At 36.2% G+C, this 19715-nt stretch overlaps 1 protein-coding gene across 1 annotated transcript in view; it reads left to right on the forward strand.

The window, feature by feature from the left end:
• PHF14 (PHD finger protein 14) overlaps positions 1 to 19086 on the forward strand; it is a 166771-nt gene extending 147685 nt beyond the window's left edge. Inside the window, exon 21 of the mRNA XM_086740350.1 lies at positions 18905 to 19086. The gene's annotated coding sequence lies outside the window, so the exon portion shown is untranslated. The remainder of the gene's footprint in view (positions 1 to 18904) is intronic.
• The last annotated feature ends 629 nt before the right edge of the window (positions 19087 to 19715 follow it).

Consider the following 19715-nt stretch of genomic DNA (forward strand, 5'->3'; position numbering starts at 1 on the left):
AGTCTTGGATGGGCACTCTGTACAAACAAAGTGTTAAGGGTGGCTGGATTTGCTTGCCATCTGTCTTGTGGTAATGTTTTTAGCATATATATTAGGGGATTGTTGTGCTATCCCCTCCTAAAATCAATGTGGAAGATAAGGGTAATGAATTATGTTCTAGGCATTCCTTCTGCTGACCACCGAGTGCATCTTGTGTAAGCAAATTGTCTAACTTACAGAGTTTAAATTAACAGCAGTTCTGTATCAAACTGCATAAAAATTAACTGAGTAGCTCTGTTCAAATTTCATTCAGGTTTTTAGGCATCTTTTTCGAGATTATGCTGTTTATGAATGCTGAATTTTGGTCAGTCACATCAAGAGGCCTCAAAATACACAGTACTTCAACCCAAACAGCTGCCTGCATGCGGGATGAGAACCTCCTTTAACTGGTAGGTTTCACTGCTTATTAGAGAGAAACAATGGCATCATCACATTTGCATCTATAAATTCTGCACACTTGATTTACAAGGAGCATAATACCAGAAAGATTGTTATTTTCTGGACAGCAGACAACCGTTTATATTTGGTCTTATCCTGCAGATTCACTGGGTCCTCTTACCTTATGGAGAATGAGTAAATTAATAGTAATAAAGGCAGTAAGTCAATTGAATTGTTCCGTTTTCCACTGACTACTCCAAGTGAGACTGTAAACTTTTTTTAAGACAAAAGCTTTTCTTTCAGTGTTGTTCTACTCAAAATGAAGACATTTGATGTTGAAAATAAACCTTGACTAGGTGGACAACCTGCAATTCAGAATCAATAAACTCTGCATTTCATTCAAAAAAAAATCCATCTATTTATCTCTGTAGGGATCTGCTTCTGGAGAACTATCTAGAGCTTTCAGTCGCTTGTACACAATCAAGTGCATACTTAGAACTTAGAATTCATAACAACCCATTGTTCTTTCCTTTAAAATATCAATTTCTGTTTCAGTATGAGAGAGGTACTATATGAGGATATGTCTGTATTGAAGTAGGAGGTCATACCTGTTGTAAATCAGCCACTCATGTTAGGCTGTCACATGTGTTTGGCTTTTGGCTATGAGGAGACATGTAGTGAATACATTAGATGATTTGATTTAATTACAAATTAGCTTTGGGTCCTCTGAAATGGAAGTACTGAGAAATACTTGGTTGTCTTCATCCCTTCCTAAACCACAGGAGCCTGCCTATGTTGCAGAACAAGTATGATGCCTTCATGGCAGATTGAGCAGGCACACTGACTGCTGCTTCCTTCATACTTTTCAAACATCCAGCAATACTTCTGAGGGAAGCAAACTGTAGGAGTGTATGATCTGGTAGATTTCGATTGACTGGTGGTGACTTCTAAATTCAGTCATGAGAATTCACATCTTCACAATACTCTATGAGGAGCTTGCTTCACATCTTCTAGTGCCAAAAAACTTCATTAAGGAAGCTTACCATTGGTCAGAAGTCAAGTCATATTGCTCTTTTCCTAATAGTGTTCCAGCTGGCTGTAAGTGTGTGGCTTAGAAATTTCAGCATCAGCCCATCTTGCGTTTGAAAGTGGTATTTCAGTGGAGTCAGTCAGGAGGAATATACCTACAGCTTTCTGAAGTGCTAATTCCTTAGACCACATACACTTGACTGTGCTTCTCGGAGAGTAAGAAAAAAAAAATGGTTAACTGCAGAGTACCTACTGTTTGATTTTGCAGGGCTTGATAGATTACTGGTTCATAAATATTATTGTAGAAAGCATGAGAATGATGCATAAGCCAAGCTGTTGAGGAGATCTGGCCTTTCATATGTTTGGGCAGGCATGACATTTTGTTGCCAATTGACTCTTATCCTTTCCTGCCACAGGTCATGAAATCATAATGCCCTGGGGAAAAGAAATTCAATTATGCATTTAACATTTTTGGATTAGTGGGGAATATGCATCTGGTGTGGTGAAAGAAGGATGGTTTTATCTACAAAAGTTAGTTACAGAAATTATCTTGGTTGATATAAATACGATCACAACCTGCTGTATTCCTCAGAAAATTTGTGACACTTGAGACAAAACCTGCCATTGTCACTGTTAGAATCTAAATATTTTTTCAGAGTGATGAAACATTAATGTGATGAGAGTTCTAAAATATTAAGTAGTTTGCCTTATGAAAGTGATGACAGTTGGATGCACTGACACTGTGTCCAATGGCTGACGTAAGAGCTTTATGACAGGTCAATGAGTTGAAAATTACGTTTATCAGTGAAATATTCGATGTGTATGTCAGCCATTACATAATAGACAGTATAGGTGGTGGTTTTCTGGTTGAAACACATTGCTGCATGTTTCTAATATTTTTAATTTTTTTGAAAGAGAGACTGGTGCCTGTTTCAGTTTTTCCTCTTGGATTCCCTTAAATGTCAGAGTAGAGGAAAAATTATGATTCGTAATTTTAAAAAAAAAAACAAAAAAACCACAAAACAACTGCCAGGTATTTCCTTTCTAGGAAAATCTCCTCAGTCCCCCCAGCCATGAACATATCTGTAAGTGGTAAGCTGTTATTTCTGCCTCATCCTTGTACAAAGAGAAGATGTTCTTTTAAGGAAGTAGACAGAGAACAGCAACAAGGAAAGAAGAGCTTGTGTCTAAAGGAAAGGACATCAGGAAGATTTTAAGCGTTATTCCTAAGGATCTTCAGAAACTTTTGTGGTTAAAAAGATGAGAATTTTTTGTAGTAGAGTGTGAAAGCTAGAAGGCAACAAGCCTGAAGATGCTGAAACATCCAACAAAGGGTGAAGTTCTACACATGTTGAGAAGGCAGCAAAAGGAAATAGTTTGTGGGAGGAAGGTGGCGTGGCCTTGAGGCCTGTTATTTTCACCTGCTTTTGTCTAAAGCTATCAGCTCAAAACAAAACAACCGAAGGGCATGGAGAAAATTCCCTTTTATTCTTTGTATCAATGGATAAGACCTTGAAAATGAAAAAATATATTTGACCGTTTACCCAAGGAGTAGGGGAGGGCTGTATTGCATTTAATGAAACTATTCAGACAAAATAAAAATCTTAGCTCTCACCTCAATCAGTCAGACAAACAGCAGCGAAAGGAGAATCACAGATACAGCCTGTGTTTTTAAATAGGCCGGGAATGCAAATCCTTTTTATTAAGCAAGAACACTAGCTTATTGCTGAGAGCCAGTGCAGGCAAAGTGCAGTTCAAAGCACCTTGGAAATAATATTGCCAGGAAATGTATTTTCCATTTCCTTGAGTCTTCTTCCTCCTTCCTGCATACTTCTGTGTTTCTACCAGCTTAACTTTGAAATATCCTGTATAAATAAAATCCTTATATCTTGTGAGAAATTGTAGAAATTATTAAGGAACAATTTCCCTTTCTGTGGAGAACTGCGTAAAACTGACAAGTTTGTCTATGCAAAAGAAACTACATTAAGAAAATGTTTGCTTCACAAACGGTAGAAAACACCATTTCCTTTTTGCCAGCAGTAGCCAGTTGAAAACTTAGCATGGATCCCCAGACCACAGAATTAACTTGAGTTACCTGCCCTTGGCTTATATTTATCCTGTTTTCCCACTGTGAAGGGAAGTAGGAGAGCTACAGTTGGACTGTAATCCATTAATTTGCTGAAATCTGCTTTTAATTTGGGTAGGTACCATTTTCTTCCTCCTGCTTCTGCTCAAGGCAAGAGTTAAAGACAGATGTTACCAAAATCTGGAATAAAACTCCTTAACAGCAATAAGAAGTTGAGAAGCAGGCACTCCTTTATTGCAGCGCTGGGCGCACGGGGGATCACTCCACCTAGCGTGCGCACCTGTTCGATCCAACAGCGCAGGTTAAATACACACCTGTTATACATATTCACTAGATTTCCAAGAAATATTACACATAAACATTAACTTTCCTGAAAGTCATTATAATATTCCTCCACCCACTTGTGCATGCTCAGTCTTTTGAGACGAGGGTCTTCTGGTGGTCTTGGGGGTCATCAGAGCGCCCCCTCCTCGAATTCGCTGGTCGAACCCCTCCTTAAAATCTCCATATATGGTCTTGAGAACAAGGTTGCGTTGTCCTTGATTTTTCTGGCTCCAAAGTGATGGCTCAGGACCTATTTTCTACAGGTGGTGTTTGGGACTTACCATTGTTCTGCCACTCTTCTTAATTACCCCAAATATGCTAGGCTAACTTCTAACAAACAAGATGTTGTAACAGTCCTAAGACTCCCTGTTCCCTCTAAGGACAAATAGATTTCATATAAAATTTAACCTATATGACTACATTTCTATAGTTAGCAAGAATCACCTCATATTGATATTTAATTTTTTTTTTAAATCATATTATTCTAAAATTATATTGATTAAACATTTTATTACATATAACACATCTATTCTATGAATAGATACTAGTTTGGCTAGGATAAATAGGTATGTGGCGCTGAATATTATGGTGGAAATATCTCAGTGGCATGCTTTCGTCATGTTTAAGTTGCTTAAAGATTGTTGAGTTTTTATTTTTTTATTTAAATACCTGGTCAATCTCACTATGCTGACAGGAAGTCTGATATCATATCCACAAGCAATGAGCAGCAACTTTGTGTTACCTTTGAGACATCAGTGGACCCAGAGCTTCTGCAAGGGAGACATGGTGATGCAGGTACCCTGTCCCTTCTTTGCCAAGACACATGGATGGCAAGCCGCTGGCATCCACAAGTGTCTGTTGTTTTCAGGACGTTGCCCACGTTGCTTCCTGTGGTTAATCAGTCTAAGAAAGAAATAACAAAAGTAGTTCATTGACAAGGAAATAGTTGTCTTCTGTGGCAGTAAAATATGGATAAGAGTTTTCTGAACGGGCTGCTGTCTGCTGTGGGGCGGCTGTTTAAGATATGCGTGGGTGCTTTGGCCTATAGAAAAGAGGAGATAATACCTGCTAATGAGGAAACTCTTGCTGAATAGGGTGGCTTATATACTTAGGGGCTGCGCCAGCAAAGTACCTAAGGCTGTAATAACCTACAAATCCAAGCTATTCAAGTTGGGATAAGTGTTACAATCAATTACGGTGGCTTTCAATAGAGTGCCTGATCCTCTTCTTTTTGTTAGACTTAGCCTCTTACCTGCCTTGTTGAGTCATGTCTTGATGTGTGATAATTATATCCGGCCATAGCTAGTGCTGAATGCTGGTTTGTGTGAACCTATCTGTGGGTTAAACTTCTCAGTTAATGAGGAACTGACTGTGTGGGATTGGATTACTGCCTGGATTAGATTTCTGCCGCACTTCATTTCCAGGCATCCTCTTTCAGCATTTTTGCTACACTTTAGTCTATATTAAGGTGGAAATTGGATTAAAAGGACAAAGCGTGAAGTCATTTGCTGAAGCAAACAGAGTGTTAGTGCCAAATTTTCTATAAAAGGATGCTGCTGTAAGAACCCCGGGTCTCTCTTCTAATCCATGGAGAATCCCTCCGCTTCTGAGTTTAAGGACTTCATTTCCAAATGCAATGCACAGGGGGTACATAAACCCCTGTTAAACACTTCATTTTGTGCATTCATCTCTTGTTTGTTTACGGTATTAAAAATGTTGGTTTCAGCCTGGAACAATCCCATTCATGCAGAAATCACTTTGTAAATGTAAATACTGTATTAGTGACAGCGCTGTTCAGAGCAACTATTTTAACCTGTTGGGCAGTACCAATAGCTGCCCTCCTGTAATTAAAGTTTTACATGTACGAAAGAAAATTCTGCCTTTTATTTTTCCCAGTGAAATAAAGATTTTTGAGGGGAAAAATTGCTTATATGTAGAGGCAATGCTAACTGTATCTGAAAATGTTGTGTTGCTAGGGCAAATGAATTATTGCTGTTCTTGGATGAAGGAAATGTTGTCTGTGAAACTTCCACTGTCCTTTGAGTACACAGCAAAGTTTGAATTGTAAGCACAAGACAGGACATAAACTGTACATCTTAGAAGTACAAAATCAGAAACAAAATATCCAAAAGTTTATGCAATAAAATATGTAATTCTGGGCTACAACCGTAACAATTATCATCATACCATGCAAGACTGCCTAAATATGAAAATATATTCACATAGAAAAAACTGATCTAACTCAAGCTGACTGCTGCAGCTTTCACAGAAAGGACATTGACTACCACTTAAATGCTGTTAGGATGTGGTCTTTCTTGAAGAGCAGGTACTTGTCCTGCTGAAAGAGAGGAACAGACATATCAATTTCATTTGAGCCCACTGGCTGACATACTAGTGCTGACTTGGTAGTTACTTCCTTATTTCATTATGTTTTAAAAATTGACTCCATTCTCTTTTCATCATTCCAAACCAGACCCCTTTTTTATGCATTGCCTTCTGATTGCTCTCTTAAGTATCTCTACAATTAAATAATTTCCTGATGAAAAAACAGTTTATATGAAATAGAACTCTTTTTCATATGCTCTATAGCTTGCTACATATCATACCTTATCATATATCATAAAATTCCTGCTATTAATGGTTATTTTCTTTTTCTAGAGACAAAAAAATATGCATCAGAATTTAAAACCAGACAATTTCTTGCAATAACTGCACTCATTTTATATCTTTGCTGATTTCAGGAAGAACAGGTGATGTTCTGTACTAGAAAAGTGAATGCTTTTAAAGACTTCTGTATTTTCTGAATGTAATAACAATGACAGCATTTAGCACTTGTATAATTCTTTTCATGCACAGAGCTCAATCCTGACATTGAAAGTATTATTACTCACATTTTACGGATAAGTTCTTTAATGTAGCCGCAAGTTCAATTTCCACGCCCTCCAGGCCGAATACGTATTATAGTAGGGGGACAAATGTCAGAGATTTTACCTGAGAAATTCCTCATCTGATTCTCAGGCCTTGCTTTACTATGGACACGTGCATTAGCTTTATCCTAGTTTCTGTTAGTCACCCTCCCCTAGATAATAAATAGTATTACGCAGCACTCCTCTGTTTCTTCCTCTTCTCCAGTGACATTTTCTAGCTCACTATGCAGAGGTTATTTTCAGGTTTCTGCACACACCACACTTTATATGGGAAATTCTCACCTTGACATCAACTCCATTTTCCCCACAGAAGCTACTCAAGGCCCAGTACTGTTTTGATAAAACATCTGCAATAAATGTCTGATTTTTTGTGTCTGTTCTGTATAGTCATTATATTTGTTTCATAAAGAAATATAAAATATTTCTATATTAAATAGTTTAAATTTTTATGATAATAACTTTTAAATAATTATTCATTTATTAACCATTCTTGGCACAAAAATGTTATTGAGACGTATGCCCATTATCCTGACCCACTTAGCTTTTCTGATGTTTTACTTCTTGTTCTTCTCTTCTTTCTTTTTTTTTGTAACTAATTTTAGACTGGAAGATTAGAGTCTCCAGATGTGTTTGCATGGTATGTGGCATGATATGACTTGGCCAAGATTCAGATTCTAGTAATATTCTAGTTCAATAAGTATTCTATCGATAATTGATCAAATTGAACAGCAAAATCTTGAAAGGAGCTAGAGTTCTTTCTATATCTAGGTCTTAAAAGGCTTCATTTTGGGGGCTTTGAATGGACAAGGGAAAGAACAGCTAACAACATTTTTTGAGTTGTGCTTTTTTGAGAACTTGCCTCTTGAAAAGTTTCCTTGAATTTAAATGAATTGAAAATACTTCAGTCTACTTTAAGTCGTAAATTACTAACGCCAGTAACTCTTACTGATGCTAAGGAGAGTACTGACAAAGGAAAGCATCAATTAATGTAGGAAGAGTAAGATCCTTGATTTGTTGTCTACCAAAACAGACAGCATTTGCTGTATTTTCTTCATAGTCTTCATATTCTTAATAATAATATTTTAAAATTACATTGGTAGATGAAATAGTGTAGTTACATGTGTGTTTCTAAATTTAAATGCTTATTTAAGTGGCAATGCTGCAGACTTCTGTAGTTCTCAATGTGTTGTGTGGTCCTAGGTACATCTAGACGAGAGGAAGCAGCCAAAATGAGTTGTATCAAATACTAGGTAGCATTTGCTGCAGAAGAACATGAGTCTGTTTTTTCTATAGAACTTTTTTTTTTTTTTTAACTATTTGTTCTATTTTGTGGGTAGAGGAGTTATATGATGATTATATTAAATCATCAGTAAACAGAAAATAGTTACTGGCTGTTAACTCTTCGAATCATGATATCCAATTCCTGGAGCTCCTGTATGTGCAGAAAGAGAAAAGCCAATGAATAAAACTAGATAAATAGATTGCAACAAAGTAAAAAGAATGAATATAGAATCATAGAATGGTTTGGGTTTGAAGGGACCTTTAAAGGTCATCTAGTCCAACCCACCAGCAGTGAGCAGGGACATCTCCAACCAGATCAGGTGGCTCAGAGCCTCATCCAACCTGGCCTTAAATATTTTCAGGGATGGGGCATCCACCACCTCTTTGGGCAACCTGTTCCAGTGCTTCACCACCCTCATCATAAAAAAAAAAATGTAAGATTTTACTTGATGTTGTTCTTGTTAGGTATTATAGACAGCTATGAGATCAGCTGTTGTGCAAGAGTAGAGAGCAGCAGGTACCAAACATCGCTGTGGAGTCATTGCTGACCCTACATAAGGTGCTGGGCAGAAACTCTTTAGAGGCAGCTGAATGGCAGCACTAGGATTTCAGAAAAAAATAGCTCTCTGAAAATAACCTCAACTTCCTCTTAAATACCTGTAATTAAAATGCCATGCTTGACCCAGGTGCTGTTTAAATTCAGTATTCTATTCCAGAGAAGCTTTGTTCTACAGTGTATTTCATACATAACCCCAGTAAATAGTACTGTCCAGTTCAGTGATCATATGAGTTTACTGTAACAATGCATGTGTACACGTTTGCAAGTTGTGGCCCTTAATGGTTGTGAAGAATATTGTATCTTGGAAGCACTGTGCTATAATGTCATGGGAGACAAAAACCTTTTGAGTGAGTAGTCTTCTGAGGAATGGAGTTTAGTGAGCTTCAAAATGAGTTTCAACGAATGATATTAAGTGGCTTCAGTGTTTTAAGGAAAAAGTAGATAAATAATGATTTATAATGTGAGCTCTGTAATGAGCTCACATAAATATGCAAAACACTAATTAGTTACAGCCAAATTTCCCTAGCTTTGGGAATCTTTTAGAATCTAGCTTTTCAGTAATTGAATCACATCAAAGTATTTTTTCTCCCAGTCTTCTAACAAATTTATATGTGATTTGTTGGAGGGTGGGCAGAGATGGGAAACAGGCTGTTGACAAACCACAGGATGACTTTGAGGTAGCACAGTGAAACAGTAACTTCTAAATTTTTTGGAAAGAAATGCACCATGAACCTGCAAGGAACCCTGTTTGTGGTGACTACCTGCACCGAATTGAGGTCTGACAATTAGTTTGATTCTAAGTTTCTGAAGGGCAACTAATCTTTTTTTTTTTTTTTTAATAAAATCAATAAATATTCTTAGAGAAAAAGTTCTGGAAGGATATCAGTGTGGTTTGGAGGCAGATGCTGCTTTTACTGGGGAAGTTTTTGCAAAGTTCCTTTTGGTGATAGTATTACCTTAAATGGCTGGACATTGCATTATTTCCAGTTGAAAGAGTTTCATCAGATTCTGACTTCAGAAAATTACAGTGAAGCAACATCATTATCTTGAAAAATTACCAAAACATTCCTCAGTATACCCACTGAATAATATTTGGCTTTAGAACTACACTTGGAAATGCAAAGACGAGTGGAGGTTGAAGATTGTGCTGTTAAACCTAATATATTCATTTTTTTAATTTAGAAGCTGATCAACTTGAAACTATTGAAACCTTGGTATATTAAATGTTACAATTTTGACTCATAATTGACTATGTGTTTATTATCAATACACCCTTGATAATTCAAATATAACTGAATTGATCTATTGTATGAAACAGGACTGTTCAGGCATCATTACAGGATCTGAACAGTAAGCCCAATCTTCAATGCAGAAATAAAGTCAAAATATGAAAACAAACAAATCTATAAGCCTTCCTTTGACATCAAACCAGCTGAATTCCAACTTCTAAAGCCATAGATTTCTTGTCTTGTTTGATTTCAGGTTCATAGCCAAATGCTTGGGTTATATTTTCAAATTAAAAGTATGTTTATACAGCTTGTAAAGGAATGATTGTAACTTCTGAGTAGGTCTGCAGTGCTAGTATTAATTTAGATTAAATGAATGATAACAGTAGGGATAGTGTAGGTCTTCCATGAGAAATTGTACCTCGGTTGTTATCATGAAGGTCTGGATCTGATCCTTGCCTAGAATGCTCTTTTGGAGATTTTATTTAATGGATGTTGAAATCATTGAAATGTGTGTCTAGTTATAGTTGTTGGATTCTGAATTTAAGTGTCAGTATGTGTTTTGGGGGATCTACTGAAAGGAATTGTGTTTTGTTTTGGTTTTTTTTTTTAAAGCAGAAATCTCTTCCATCTCTGATTTCTTCATCAGTAGTACAGGTTCTATTTTCTATCATAGTCTGTCCTCCATCTGCTTCTACACCTTCATCCATTTCTATCAGTTTTGTTTGCAAATTCGTGGATTGTGATGAAATATAAGCATTCATTATTAAAACAAATATAAAGCCATTTTTACAGCATTTAACTTATATCACATTGTGGAAAATAGGTGACTAAAATAAAGGCTTTTGCTGTGTTTTTCAAACCCCTATCTCATCATATTAACTCCATTGAAAGATCCATCTTTTATGCCTTGAGCCTGAACAGAATTTCATGGCTGTACTCAGGTGAAATGTTCTGATGAAATACAAAAGAAAGGAGAAAAAAACTTTCTGAATTGTTAGCCGTCACATTATAGCAATATTTTCATGAATTCCCAAGTTATTAAATTTATAATACTGCAGTAGACTTTTTCTAATTAAATGTGCATTTTCTTTTGTCATAGGGAAAGAAAAAAAATTTAGTTATGCTTTTTACAGTAATTTAATTAAGCATTTCCTGTAAGTTCATTTCAGTATGTATCATGGCTCACTAAAGTTGGAATTCAGTATAGAATGTTAGATTAATTGCCCTTTGTCTTAGAGGAAATAAGAATCCTAAATATGCAGAGTCATGAAATTTAATTGTGTTCCTCAATTGCCTATTCAATGCTTTGGAAACCTGAATCAAGAAATACTGAAGAAGAGGGCCAAAGGTTGTTAAATGTAGTGAGTAACGCAGATTTTGAACTTTACTTAATGAACCGAGTGTTTATTACTATGAAATAAATGCACCATTTAAAGAATTATGGTGGGAATGTAAAACATTAAAACTCTAATTAATTTTGGTCAGAAGCATGCAATGCACTAATTTTTCCTAAAATATTTTCATTAGGGTCTAGATTTTCTCTGTTATTCAGATAAATTTATTCCTTTCATATGATAGTGGTATCTTTTTCCGTTAAAAACATGTACTTCACTGATGTTTAGAGTGATGTCTTTCAGTTGCTTTCAACTGTAGGCAGCACGTCTTGATTGTAGCTGGCAGAAGCATTTTTCTGTGATTCAGTTGTGCCTACTTTTCTAATGTTGTTAATCATTTTGGAAACAAAGAATGTTCAGACATGGCTGTCTATAGCCAAACTTATTTGTGAAAACAGTTAAAGCATGAAAAAAATCATCAGCTATCATTCAGTAAGTACCAAGTTACATGTACAACCTAACAATTGAGCAATTAAAAATCAGCCTCTTATTTATTTTTTCAATTAAAAAGTACTTAGAAATAAAATGGTTTCAAAGAGCTATTAATTCTTTATTGTTGGCCGGAGCACCTTTTGTTCTCGTGTAGCTATTGTAAGAAGGACCCATTTTGTGGTGGGAGTATAACCATGAATATGGGGGGAGTATAACCATGAATAGTTAAAATCATCTTAATTTTATTAGAATATGCATTTCTAGGCTATGGAATATTATTCTATAGTAGTGTTATAAGTGTATATAAAGTGGAACTTTCTCTTTTAATTTGTAATTCATAAAACTAATGATTATACTGCCACATAAGTAGAAAATGCTATTGTGGTTTCCATATATATGTTTACATATGCATAAATGTAAATATTATAAATGAGTGACAACTTTACCTCAGAAAAGATCTTAATCAGGACAGTGTCAGACTTGAAGGCTTTAAAATTAATGCAAGTGTGCACTCTGAAACCGGAGTGGAAGTGAAGGAGGCCTGTCCCGTGCAGGCACAGTACAATCCCCTTGAAGTTGCTTTTCATCTATTTCTTAGTTGATGTTTCAAGTTTGTGAGATCTGAGTATTTATAGATACAGTCTAAAGTTCATAAACCCTTAAAGACTTAAATTGTTAAAGAGGAAACATTTTGCTCTACTTCCTTCGAGGAGAACCAGCTGAACTTGTAAAACAATGGTTGGGTTTCAAGCACCACCTGCCTTGAAGAGCATCCCAACTGTAGTGGCAGGCAGCCAAAAGGGCCACTCAGTAGAATGGTTGCCTCCTAAAAAGGAGAGGAACAGATGGAAGATTTGAAATCTGGCATGAAATTCCACTTCTGTACTAAGCGTTAAATGAAATTTGACTGTAAGGGCTCTTGCGATGGTACATTTATCTGTATAATCAGAATTAGAAACAAGAAAATAGAAAATACAGAACACTAGCAAACATTTCAAAAAGACTAAAAGTTTTTGTACCAGTGCGAGTTAAAGGAAAGAGTTTGTGATAAACATGCAGCTGCTTGTAGCTTCTTAAGAGGTTTAGTATAAAAACATTTCTTCTGGTCTTGCATTGCCACCTAGAGCAGGATGCCATGTACTGCATCGGTGAAGGAAACTGACACTTCAACGTTGCTGGTTTTACTGAACAAAACGGGGTGGAGAGCTGCTTCCAGTTAACTGATGTCATGTTTACTTACATTATAATCGTTAGTCCATTCATAGCCTCTATTTTTTAATGTGGCAGATCTGCAGAGATTTTGTTGTAGGAATTTGTGGGCTTTGACAGTAGGAATTAATGGAGATGCGCATTAAAAGGTACGACTGTCAGCTTGCCACTGGTCCCAGAGGGGGCATTTTCTTGATGGCTGCTTCAGAATACTTCATGAAGCAAATGTCAAACTTGTCAAGGCTGTCACTATGAAAATGATCCATGTAGCAAGGGTCTCCTTTTCTTGGGAAACAAACAGCTGCCTTATCGCTGCAGAGCTACGGTGACAGAAAACTGTCATCTATCACAAGAAATTTATATTTGCTTCTAATATCCATTGGTAAAGAACTGTTCCAGTTGTATCTGTATTTTTGAAGCACGCTTCATTATAAGGGTTGTCAGTAATACATTCGAAGATAGCATAGGCTTTGGAAGAAAAATAACTTTTGCATTTTAGTGCTGGATGCTCATCTTTTGCTGATTTACCAGGGAGACTGACTGAACTCCCAGTTTTTAGCCTTGAAACTCCTCCGAATTTGGCCTATGACATTGGAAAGCTAGACTTTAACATATGCAAAGAAAAGCTCTTGTGGTTTCCAAAGTCCCTTTTCCTGATATATTTTTGAAGAGTATTAAAAGTATTTTTACGTACTTCCAACTGGTGTTTTGCTAGCTAGAATCTGTGAGACAGGAGATGACATACCAGCTGGCCACCCTTAGTCGAGCTTAGTGTATTAGTCATATTACAGCTCTTTTGAGTTAAGATACTATGAAAAGTAATCATTTCTGAATTTGGTCCTGAGTGTTTTTGAGATTATATTTTTAGATTATGTGATAGCATAGAGAACCCTTTAGCCATTCCTCATTATAGTAGGATATTTTTGTGTTTTGCGTACTTTCTTATTACTTAGATGTTCATTTACATCATACTGCAATAAACTGTTTATTAAGTTTAGAATATGGGTTACGGTTTGCAAAGCACACGGCAACAAGTTTATTTTAGTACGTGTACCTTTGTAATGCAACTTTAGAAATTACAGGTGTGGTGTAATGCACAAATCGGTGAATTGGTGCATTTCCTAGAACAGTTAATTGAGGTGTGATCTGTTCTACATACAGAGTAGTGTCAGATTCCCTGTAGAGGTAAGATTTATCTAATTCACTGTCATTTTCCAGATTTCATATCATTAACTAATAGAGTAAAAAGAAATTCTCAGATATTTTGAATTAAATTGGTTGGGGGGCGGGGGGGAGAAAAAAGAGAAGGGGACACCCAAAACCCTATTTCAAGGCTTTTATTTTTGTTTCATGCTGGAATTTGTCTACAGGGAAATATTCTGGAATAATTACTACAAAATTAACTTTCCACATGAGACCTGTTATTCTCTGCTCGAAGCACCATTTGTAGTTGACCTTAAACATGCTTTCAAAGAGAATGAAGTTATATGACAGTCTCTCTCAACTGTCCTATCAAAATTTTCAGAAATAGGATCTTAAAAGTCAGCTTCTTACCTTTAGCTTTTGGCACCTGAAGACATCTAACTATCGAAGTATTCCCATTAACTTCAGCAAAGCTATTGAATGCTCAAAACTTTAAAAATAATTCACAACACTTATTTAGGTGGCAGATTGCCTTGTTCTGTCACTATGACCCACAAATGCTCGGCTACCAAGTGTAGACTAAGTCATTTGAAGGAAGAGATGTCCATAGGACATTTGAAGACATCCGCAGAGTGTCCAGAGGACTCTTTAATCCAATACTTTATTTCCATCAGGGAAAAGGAGCGATGCCTGGGGAAAGGATGTAGGAAAAAAGATTATGTGGAAGGTCCATCAGTCCATCAGCATCATCAGGATACTGATGAGGTGTCCAGTCACCAGTGGCTTAAGGAGCTCCTGAGCTGACATTTCAATTCAGGGTGTTGGGTTTAACAGCACTTCATAAAGCCCTTTGTACTTTGCCTTATCACTGTTGGTTTTGTAAATCTGAAAGTAAGACAATTTCAGACTAGTAAATTTCATTCATGTCAACATGAAAATGATCTTTGGAGTGTTAAATGCACTTTTTCAGTAAGCGCAGTAATACAGTCTTGAGGAATTCACTTCCCTTTGCTACTTCTACAAGTCACCAGATCTGTGCTGAGGCATCTTTAGGCAAGTGTGTTCAAAATTCACTGTATAACATTTGAGTCTATGGTTGTCTGTAGTCAGAAAAGATGTGAAGGTAAGTGTGATTTGTGACATCTACTAGCAAAAACTACTTTGATCATTGAACATTTTAACATCTGTTTCAGAATTTGTAGGACAGAAAGCACTAGGCAGTAGAGTCATAGGTGGCTGGAAGCAAAATAAATAATAACATAAATAGAGATGTGAGATTAATAGAAATAATGTGAACTGAATTTCTGTGAAACTGAAACTGGAATTCAGTGTTTTATCTGCTGTGTAGCGACTGGTAATAGCAACTTTACCCATTGCCATCATGGACTGTTTTTTAACAGATAACACGAAAATAAAAGGTTTTCCTTTGCTTTCTGTCACAATTAAAACCACTGTAATGATGATAATGATAGGTGGTAATTAGTAAAACAAATATATTAAATGTTTAATCTGCAGTCTGTTTGGCATAATTTCTTAATGATTAGGCTATATAGGCTATTTAGCTGAAAATTTAAACATTATTAATGACATTAGAAACTCCATCCAATTCAGTATTCTATGTGCAATCATTAGGATGCCTCTTGGGTTATTAAAAAAGGAAAGATTAAAAAAAAAATCATAGAAATTTTGGATTGTCAGCAAACTGAAAGAATATTAAATCATCACGTCTTGGACTATGGTTATTATGTGTGCTCTAAATTGCCAATTCAAATCTTTCCCAAGTAAACTGGCAGTGATACTGCACTTCTTATAATTCATAGGAGTTCACAGCTCAAAATTTTCTGATAACTGGCAGTCATTAGTAAGTTTGCCATTTTCAGGCCACTGCTGCCACTTCTTTTCTGGAAAAAAAAAAGCTGTATGAGTGCCAGAATTGGTGGTTCATACTTTCCTCCGCCAATAATTTCTGCCATTTCTTTTGTGCTGGCACTGTGGCAGCGCACAGGCTTGGGAACTGATCTGGTTGAAGACATAGCTGACAAAGGTTTTTCTTCCTCCTGGTAATTCATACTGTGAGAAAGATCAGCCATCATGACTCTGCTTTTTGTGCAGCAATCACCCATGTGTAGAAACATGAAAGATTTCTGTTTCAGAATAAAATGTGACTGTTTCTATTCTCGGAAAGTGGAAACTGAGTAAAAGTGCCTCTAAAAAATTAGCACATCCTGTGTGGAGCGTGGTTTAACACAACGCTATTCAGAAAGTTTTTGTGCATAAAATTATCAAAATAACAAAAATTAACCAAATAGCAGTCAGAGAGCTGGATGACCTGTGTGTGGGAGCCTACCCGCATAAGTGCAATTTATACAATTTATATTTATATATTTATATAGATTTTACCTGTTTGGATATGTTCTACCTGGTTGAAGCAAGAGGAGATGAACAATGGAGAGTACTGGTACTGCGAAATACCCTAAGATGGATGCTTCTATCTTGAGTGTTCATGCAGAGCAAATCCTACACTTGTCATAGCGACTCAGCCATCATTTCTGCATCTCAGAAAACACTGATCACTGCAGGTGCTTCTGTAACCTAGGAAATCTGCCAGAGAGCAAGCATGACCTTATGAGCGCAGAATTAAAACATTTCAAGTCTACACAAAACCAGAAGATTCTGTTGCAAAACCTCTTTCACTGGATAAAACCGTGTTGTCCACGAAAAGTAGATTCGAGAAGCTGATGTTCAATATTGAGCCTAATATCCTGACACCCTCTTGTAGTCCTCAGGGAAGGTATGGCCCTGTAGTCTCTGAAATTTCTGTGTGGTCCCACTATTAGGAGAGGAAGCCCTAAGCAGTGTGTCAAGTGTGCCAGAATAGGAGGATTGTGTAGGGTTTATGTTCCCTCTATGAGGGAGTACAAGTCAGGACATTGGAATAATGGCAGGTTGTGTGCTAGGGAGGTGGATTAGTTAGTGTTGAGGTCAGTAGGGATACAACTTCTGTAGGTAAGGACCTTCAGAAACATGCAGATGTGCTGTACTTTTATTAACAAGTCCTTCATGTAAGAATGTGGCTGTTTTTCTATAGCAGCCGAAAGCTTCAGTGGGTGGCTTTTTTATTCAGTGATATTCTTTGTTGCCTATAAGCTTAGTTACACAATGCTCCTTTGTTGTTTCCCATTCTGCCTTATCTTTACTTTCTTTAGAAGTTTGACCAGTGTATGTGTACTATACATGGCACTCTCTTGAATATATGCTACACTTGTAATTTCAAGGAATCAACAATCTTTGGTTTCACAGACATGTTTCCTCACCTGAACTAAACCCTACGTGTTTTAAAGGTAATTGAAGAGATGACAGTCCAGAAAGATAAGAAAAAAGGCTTTTCGCCTTTAGTGGTCAGTCATGTAAATATTTCTCAGTGCCTAGCCTATGCCCAGAATGAGGGAAGGATTCAGAAGCAAAATAGTTTGGAGTGTATGTTTCTTTAACAGAACAACTAGCTTTTCAGTTTTATTTTAGTGTTGTGTAACATAATACGAGACCACATTTTTTAAATGAGATTTTCCATTGCTATTTTATTTTGTGCTGCCCATGTGTTCTTCCTATATATTTTGTACCTCTAAATATTTATTTTAATTATCCTTACAAAACATCCTTTGGTGGTGAAAGGAGGACTAGGATGCAAAAATATGAAGTTATTTTCCTAGAAGAATGAAGTTACTGTTTTAAAGCAGGAAACTGCACCCTGGGTTCCTGAGTCCCACCTAAAGTCCCTGACATTTCTTTTCTCTCAACTGTTGACTTGTGATGAGTGGTGTTACAGCAGCAGGACACTTCTTCATTCCCAAATGTCTATTCATTTCTTCTCCTTTTTGTTTTTGGAACAAGGAAGATTCTCTGTATATTGAATTAAAATGCAGGCAGGAAAGCTAGCCATACCTTGAATGTGTGATAAGGACTGTTCATGATGCGATGGATTACAAGTTGCCTTATAAAACAGTTTCTCAGTCTTCCATAATTTATAATTTGGAGGTCACGATTTTGTACTGGACACAAAATAGTATCCATTCCTATGGAAACGGGCATTATGATGTCACTTCATTTTTTCAGCGAGATCCAGAGGAACCTGTAGTGAATTATGAGCCCTACTCTTGGAGTTGAAGCTATAGAATATTGTAAGCATGCTGCTGCCTGACGTGCTCATGTTTCCTATTTTAGACCTGACTGATCTTCAGATAACATATGGTGGTACAAGTAATTGGAAAATTGGCAGACCTGTCAAGAAAATATGCTAGATGGGACAAAAATATGATGCTGCAGCACATAAAGTGTCTCTGAAGTTAAATTTATTGTCTTTTATCAAATGGTGAAGTAAACGTATCTGGTCTCAAAAAAAATGAAACATTTTTCAATGGCAGATGCTTTTCAAAAGTAATTTTTAGAACAATGATGAAAGTTCTTGCATTTGAAAGTAATTTAGTGGAAACTTCTGGTCAAGAACAAAGGAAAGGTGCGTAATACTGTCTGCTGCAGACGTGTGAATATCTTGTCATCCGTGTATGGTTTAGTAATTTCTTTATGCAATCATCCAGTAAATTGGTCAGTGAAATATTTACTCATTAAATTATTCTTCTACTATAAATGTGGGCGATTAGATTTGCTTAAATTTTGAGTCTTCTTATAATTTTTATTTCAACTCTTGAGCAAAATCAAATGCTTGAATAAATGACTTTTTTTTGCTTATTTTTATGCTTATTGGTCGGGCAAAAGATGACAAAAGTCTGTACAGAATTCTATACATGTGCATAAGTACAAAAACTGTGCTTCTTCAATAAGTTGATTAATGTTCAGGTTTTCATTTTCTTTTACAGGAAGATGAAAATGAAGCTAAAGCAGAAAATCCATCTCAGGAGCTGAACTTGGAACATAAAAAATCAAAAAAATAGGAGATTGCTGTCTTGTTTGAAATATTTGCAAGTTGTGTAACAGTGATTATAGTTTCTCATTGTAAAATTAACAAAAAATGTTCTCAATAAAGTCATTGAAAATTAAATTCATGCTGCACTGGGGAATTAATTAAGTAGCTCCTGGTGATATTCTTCATTGCATTAAAGGCTGAATTTTCAGAACTGAGCACCATACCAATACAATTCTAAAAGCTTTTTGAACACAGTATAGAAAGCTGATGGGTTATTCACCACTAATAGCATTTACTAAGCAAACAGGTCAGTTTGTTTTTTATCCTACAAAGCAGTGTTATCCTTAAAGGATAGTTATAACTATAACATATTTTGATATTTCTGAGCAAGAATTTTGATTCTTGAAAGTTAGCTAAATATGTTCTACTAAATGAGTTCTGAAATTTCCTCTGATCATTAATAAAAATAAATGTTGCTGAGGACTGGGTGGAGGCAAGGATTTTTTGGTCTGTACAGTATGTTTTCATAAGTAATTAGTTTTACGTGTTTGTATCATATGTGATTTTTAATTGGTTTCACGTCGCATTATTCTTTTTTTCAATGTAAACCTTTTCAGTCTCACATGATCATTGTCTTTTCATGAATGTCAAGCTTTTGTCTTGATTAGGCCATCCTACATAGGTCCAATTCCTTCATACCAATCTTTCCATTCTAACAGAATAAAATAACTTCTTGCTGTGTCATTGGATCTTCAAGTGAGTAG

This window comes from Chlamydotis macqueenii, chromosome 2, assembly GCF_036417535.1.
Source record: "Chlamydotis macqueenii isolate bChlMac1 chromosome 2, bChlMac1.mat, whole genome shotgun sequence".
NCBI lineage: Eukaryota > Metazoa > Chordata > Aves > Otidiformes > Otididae > Chlamydotis > Chlamydotis macqueenii.